Source organism: Chlorocebus sabaeus, chromosome X, assembly GCF_047675955.1.
Source record: "Chlorocebus sabaeus isolate Y175 chromosome X, mChlSab1.0.hap1, whole genome shotgun sequence".
Classification (NCBI taxonomy): domain Eukaryota; kingdom Metazoa; phylum Chordata; class Mammalia; order Primates; family Cercopithecidae; genus Chlorocebus; species Chlorocebus sabaeus.
In genome coordinates this window covers 39,776,247-39,783,298 of record NC_132933.1, presented here as the reverse complement: position 1 = coordinate 39,783,298, position 7,052 = coordinate 39,776,247, and positions in this window count along the sequence as shown.

Genomic DNA, 7,052 nt, shown 5'->3' with positions numbered 1-7,052 from the left:
AGTTGCTACAAAAGGAATAAAATACTTAGGAATACAGCTAACAGGGAACATGAAGGACTTCTTCAAGGAGAACTACAAACCACTGCTCAAGGAAATAAGAGGGGAAACAAACAAATGGAAAAATATTCCATGCTTATGGATAGGAAGAATCAATATCGTGAAAATGGCCATATCATTCAAAGTAACTCATAGATTAAATGGTATTCCCATCAAACTACATTGACATTCTTCACAAAATTAGAAAAAAACAACTTAAAAATTCATATGAAACCAAAAAAGAGCCTGCATAGCTAAGACAATGCTAAGCAAAAAGAACAAAGCTGGAGGCATCACACTACCTGACTTCAAACTACACTACAAGGCTACAGTAACCAAAACAGCATGGTACTGATACCAAAACAGACATATAGTCCAATGGAATAAAATAGAGACCTCAGAAATAAGACCACACATCTACAACCATCTGATCTTTGACAAACCTGACAAAAATAAGCAATGGGGAAAGGATTCCCTATTTAATAAATGGTGCTGGGAAAACTGGCTAGCCATATGTAGAAAACAGAAACTGGACCCCTTCCTTACATCTTATACAAAAATTAACTCAAGATGGATTAAAGACTTAAATGTAAACCGAAAACCATGAAAACCCTAGAAGAAAACCTAGGCAATATCATTCAGGACATAGACATGGGCAAAGATTTTATGATGAAATCACCAAAAGCAATTGCAACAAAGGTTAAGATTGACAAATGAGATCTAATTAAACTAAAGAGCTTATGCACAGCAAAAGAAGCTATCATTAGAGCGAACAGGCATCCTACAGAATGGGAGAAAATTTTTGTGATCTACCCATCTGACAAAGGTCTAATATCCAGAATTTACAAGGAACTTAAAGAAATTTACAAGAAAAAAACAACTCCATCAAAAAGTGAGCAAAGGATATGAACAGACACTCCTCAAAAGAAGACATTTATGTGACAACAAACATATGAAAAAAGCTCAACATCACTGATCTTTAGAGAAATGCAAATCAAAACCAACCACAATAAAATACCATCTCATGCCAGTCAGAATGGTGATTATTAAAAATTCAAGACACAACAGATGCTGGTGAGGCTGTGGAGAAATAGGAAAACTTTTACACTGTTGGTGAAAATGTAAATTAGTTCAATCATTGTTAAAGACATTGTGACAATTCCTCAAGGATCTAGAACCAGAAATACCATTTGATCCAGCAATCTAATTACTGGGTATATACCCAAAGGAATACAAATCATTATATTATAAAGATACATGCACACAATATTTATTGCAGCACTATTCACAATAACAAAGACATGGAACCAACCCAAATGCCCATGAGTGATAGACTGGAGAAAGAAAATGTGGTACATACACACCATGAAATACTATGCAGCCACAGAAAGGAATGAGATCATGTCCTTTGCAGGGACATGGTTGAAGCTGGAAGCCATCATCCTCAGCAAACTAACACAGGAAGAGAAAATCAGACACCATATGTTTTTGCTCATAAATAGGAGTTGAACAATGAGAACACATGGACACAGGGAGGGGAACAACATACACCGAGGCCAGTTGGGGATGGGGGGCGAGGGGAGGGAGAGCATCAGGACAAATAGCTAATTCATGCAGGGCTTAAAACCTAGGTGACAGGTTGATAGGCGCAGCAAACCACCATGGCACACACATACCTATGTAACAAATCTGCACATTCTGCACATGTATCTCAGAACTTAAAGTTTAAAAAAAAAATTAAAAAAATTTTTAAAAAGAAAGAAAAACAAAGACCTTTTTTTTTTTTTTTTTTCCCGGACAGAGTCTAGCTCTCTCGCCCAGCCTGAAGTGCAGTGGAATGATCTCAGCTCACTGCAACCTCTGCCTCCCAGGTTCAAGCAATTCTCCTGACTCAGCCTCTGAGTAGCTGGGATTACAGGTTCTCCCCAAATCCCTGCCACACGCCCAGCTAATTTTTGTATTTTTAGTAGAGACAGTATACAGCATGTTGGCCAGGCTGGTCTCAAACTCCTGACCTCAAGTGATCTGCCCACCTTGACCTCCCAAAGTGCTGGGATTAAAGGCATGAGTCACCACACCTGATTGTGACTGGAAATGTTTAATGTCAGGGTAGCCAAAAGCTCTTATGAACAGGATAAGTCATTTAAGTTATTGGTATTTTTGCACTGTAAGAGTCTTCTACCTGCTCAAAACTTTAGTAAAGTATGCTACACACAAATGCTTTTTGTAAATAGTTCCTATAAATGGTTTAGGACAGAGAAGAAAAGAATACTTATATGATATTAGAAAATAAGATTCAGCCATCTGTGAAAGAGGGAGCTTAGAGCCAGAAGTGACAAGGTAAGTTCCCAGGAGAGCAGAAATCTTGGGGAGGGCACTGGGCTCCAGATAATGAATAATAAACACTTAAATTATCTAAATGTCAAAAACCAGAGTGACCTCTGCTGATATCTGGGTAACTTGTACAATTAACCTGTATAAGGGAATATATTAAGCTCTCAATTAATATAAACTATTATTGTATAAAATGTAGGTCAAAGTTAGATTGTACTCTAGGAATGATGAACTGTGATTAGGAGAAGGATGAGTAGAGTTTAAAATTCCACCTTCCATTTTCTCCATAGTAGAAGTTAGTTGGTCTCTCCTTCATCTTTTCAAAAGAATATTAATAGGCATGGCAGATTCCTCCAGCACACTGTGACTTTTTTGAAGGTAGGCGACATTCAGTATTCATTGCTGGATTCCTATTGCACGCCACAAGCACTGGGCTGCAATAGATAGTCAAATGGAACACAGTGACCAAATGCTTAGAATGGTGCTCCAACAACTTGAGAAGATAGGAAAATCCTAGAAATATAGTGATATGAATATGTCTTTGTATAATATTATCTGCTGCCTCCTCTGGCAACATTGGTACTGGGTTCTTTTACCCTACACCATAGAGGCCATAGCCATCCTTTAGTGTCTATCTTGGAAGTTGAAGGAAGTATAGTCCTGTGAGTTATAGTCATGAGTGTCCACAAAGAACACTACAAAGAGTAATTATCTTTGGTCTTGAATTTTTACTTTAGGTTCACTGTTTCTTTCATATTTGCAAATTGTGATGGTTTATTTTATGTGTCAACTTAGCTGGGCTAAGAAATGCCCACATAGCTGGTAAAATATTACATCTGGGTGTGTCCATGAGGGTGTTTCTGGGAGAGATTAACATTTGAGTTTGTATACTAAGTAAGGTGATCACTTTCACTAATGTAGATGGATATAATCCAATCAGTGGAGGGTATGAATAGAACAAACAGGTAGAGGAAAGGCAAATTTGCGTTCTCTGTTTGAGCTGGGATATACATATTCTCCTGCCCTCAAACGTCAGTGCTCCTGATTCTTGGACCTTTGAACTCAGACCAGGATTTACACCATTGCTCCCCCTGGTTCTCAGACCTTTGGATTCAAAATGGGACTTACACCATTGACTTTCCTAGATCTCAGGTCTTTGGGTTGGGACTGAAACTGCACTATCAGCTTTCCTGGAGCTTCATCTTGCAGACAGCAGATCTCAACCTTCAAAATTGTATGAACCAATCCTCATAACAAGTCTCTCCCTTTCTTTCTATCTACCTATTTTCTATCTGTATCTGTATCTGTATCTGTATCTATATCTATCTATCTATCTATCTATCTATCTCTATCTATCTATCTATCTATCTATCTATCTATCTATCTATCTATCTATCTGTTCTGTTTCTCTAGAGAGCCCTAATACAGATATTATATAATGATAAAAGGGTCCATTCACAAGGTAGATATAACAATTATGTATCTACACTGAATCTCAGGGCACTCATATATATGAAGCAAGGATTCACAGAATTGAAGGGAGAAATAGACACTGAGCCAGTAATGGTAGGAGATTTTGATACCTTACTTTCAATAACAGATCAAGAAAACAGATAGTACATCAATAAGGAAACAGAAGATCTTAACACTACAGACCAGTTGGATCTAACAGACATAAAGAACATGCCATCCAACAGCAACAGAAAACACATTATTCTCAAGTGTGTATGGAACATTCCCAAGGATAAATCACAAATAAAGTCACAAAACAAATCTTAACAAACTTAAGATTAAAAATCATACCAAATATTTATTTCTGAATATATTGGAATGAAACTAAAAATCCATAGTAGTAGAAAAACTAAAAAATTTACCAATATGTGGACCTAAAATTACACTTTTTTTTTTTTTTTTGAGACAGAGTCTCGCTCTGTCACCCAGGCTGGAGTGCAGTGGCGCAATCTCAGCTCACTGCAACTTCCGCCTCCTGGGTTCAAGTGATTCTTTTGCCTCAGCCTCTCTAGTAGCTGGGATTACAGGTGCCTACAACCATGTCCAGCTAATTTTTGTATTTTTTAGTAGAGACAGGTTTTCACCATGTTGGCCAGGTTGGTGTCAGACTCCTCACTTCAGGTGATCCACCTGCCTCGGCCTCCCAAAGTGTTGGGATTACAGGCGTGAGCCACTGCGCCCAGTCCAATAACACATTCTTGAACAACCAATGGGTTAAACAAGAAATCACAGGGAACTTAGAAAATATCTTGAGACAAATGAAAACAAAAATACATATACAACAACTTATGTAATGCAGCAAAAACAGTGCTAACAAGGAAGTTTACAGCTGTTAAATGCCTACTTTCGGGAAAAAAAGAGAGCTCTCAAATCAATCTAACTTTACATCTCAAGGAACTAGGAAAATAAGAACAAATGAATCAAAGTTAGCAGAAGGAAGGAAATGGTAAAGATTAGGGCAGAAATAAATGAAATAAAAAATAGAAAAACAATAATAACAAAACTAAGAGGTGGTTTTTAGAAAAAATCAACATAATTGATAAGCCCTTAGCTAAATTAACTATGGAAAAAGAAGACTCAAAGAAACAATTTCAGAAATGAAAGAAGAGACGTTAAAACTGAATCCAAAGTAAATAGATAAATTCCTAGAAACATACAACCTATCAAGATTAAAACATGAAGAAGTAGAAAATTTAAACAGACCTATATGTAGTAAGGTTTAATCAATAATCAAAAACTTCCCAACAAAGAAAATATTTAAAGAGCTGACATAATTCCTTCTCAAACTCTGTCAAATACTGAAGAGGAGAGAACACTTCCATACTCATTTTATGAGGTCAGCATTACTCCGACACCAAAGCCAGAAACACGATCCGACAAGAAAAGAAAACTACAGGTCAATATTCCTGATGAAGGTCGATGCAAAAATCCTTAACAAAATACTAGCAAACTGAATTTTAGCACGTTAAAGGGATTATACACCATGACTAAATAGGATTAATCCCTGGAATGCAAGGATGAATCCACATTTCAAAAAAATCACTGTAACATGCTACATTAACAGAACAAAGCATAAAGTCACATGATCATCTCAACAGATACAAAAAAAGCATTTGGCAAAATTCAACACCTTTCCATGATAAAAAAAAATTCCACAAACTAGGAATAGAAGGAAATTTCCAACATAATAGTGACCATTTATGAAAAGCCTACAGCTAATATTACAGTCAGTGGTAAAAGACTGAAAACTTTTCATACAAGATCAGGAAAAAAAATAAAGATGCTCACTCTCACCACTTCTTATCAACATAGTACTGGAAGTTTTAGCCAAGCAATTAAGCCAGTGAAAGACATAAAAGGCATCCAAATCAGAAAAAGAATAAGTTAAATTGTCTCTGTTTGCAGATGTTGTGATCTTAGGTATAGACAACCCTAAAGACTGCGTAAACACAAAATTATTAGAACAAATATATGAATTCGGAAAAGTTGCAAGATATAAAATCAATGCACAAAAATCAGTAGTGCTTCTGTATGCTCACAATAAATGATCTGAAAAGAAAATTAAGAAAAAAATATATTTACAATAGCACCCAAAAGAACAATATATGTAGGAATAAACTTAACCAAGAAAGCAAAAAATCTATCCACAGAAAATTTAAAAATGTTGAATGAAATTAAAGAAGACACAGATAATGGAAAAACATCGTATGTTCAGGAATTAGAAGACTCAATATTATCAAAATGTCCAGTGTATCCAAGTGATCTACAGACTAACTAGAATCCCCATAAAAAACCAATGGCATTTTTCTCAGAAATAGAACAAAAATCCCAAAATTAATATGTAATCTCAATAGATACTGAACAGCCAAAAAATTCTTGAAAAGGAAGAACAAAACTGGAGACCTTTCATTTCCTGATTTCAGAACACATTATAAAGTTACAGTAATCAAATCAATGTATTATTGACATAAAAACAGAAATGTAGACCAATGGAACAAAATAGAGAACAGAGAAATAAACCTTCATATATTTGGTCCACTAATCATCAACAAGGGCTCCAAGACTACACGATGGAGAAAGAATCGTCTTTTCAACAAATAGTGCTTGGAAAAGCTGGAAATCTACATGACAAAGTTGAAGTTGAACCTTTATTGTATACAGACATATAAAGTAACTCAAAATAGATTAAAGCCCGAACATAAGACCTGAAACTATAAAATCCCTAAAGGAAAACCTTGAGGGAATTCTTCCTGACATTGGACTGGGCAATTATTTATTTGGATAAGATGCCATAAGCACAGTTAACAAAAGCAAAAATAGATAAACAGGACTGCATCAAAATTAAAATTATTTGCAGCACAGGAAACAATCCAGAGAGAAAAAGAAACCTACAGAATGGGAGAAAATATTATCTATTAAGGGTTAAAATCCAAGCCATACAAAGAACTCCTACAACTCAATAACAACAACAAAATGAAACCTAGTTAATAAATAGGCAAATAAGCTGAATAAAAATATGTTTCTCCAAGGAAGACATACAAATGGTTAACAGGTATATGAAAAAAATGCTCAATATAATTAATTATCAGAGAAATGCAAATAAAGACCACATGAGATATTACTTTACACCCATTAGGATAGACACTATCAAAAAATAGGAAGTAACAAGT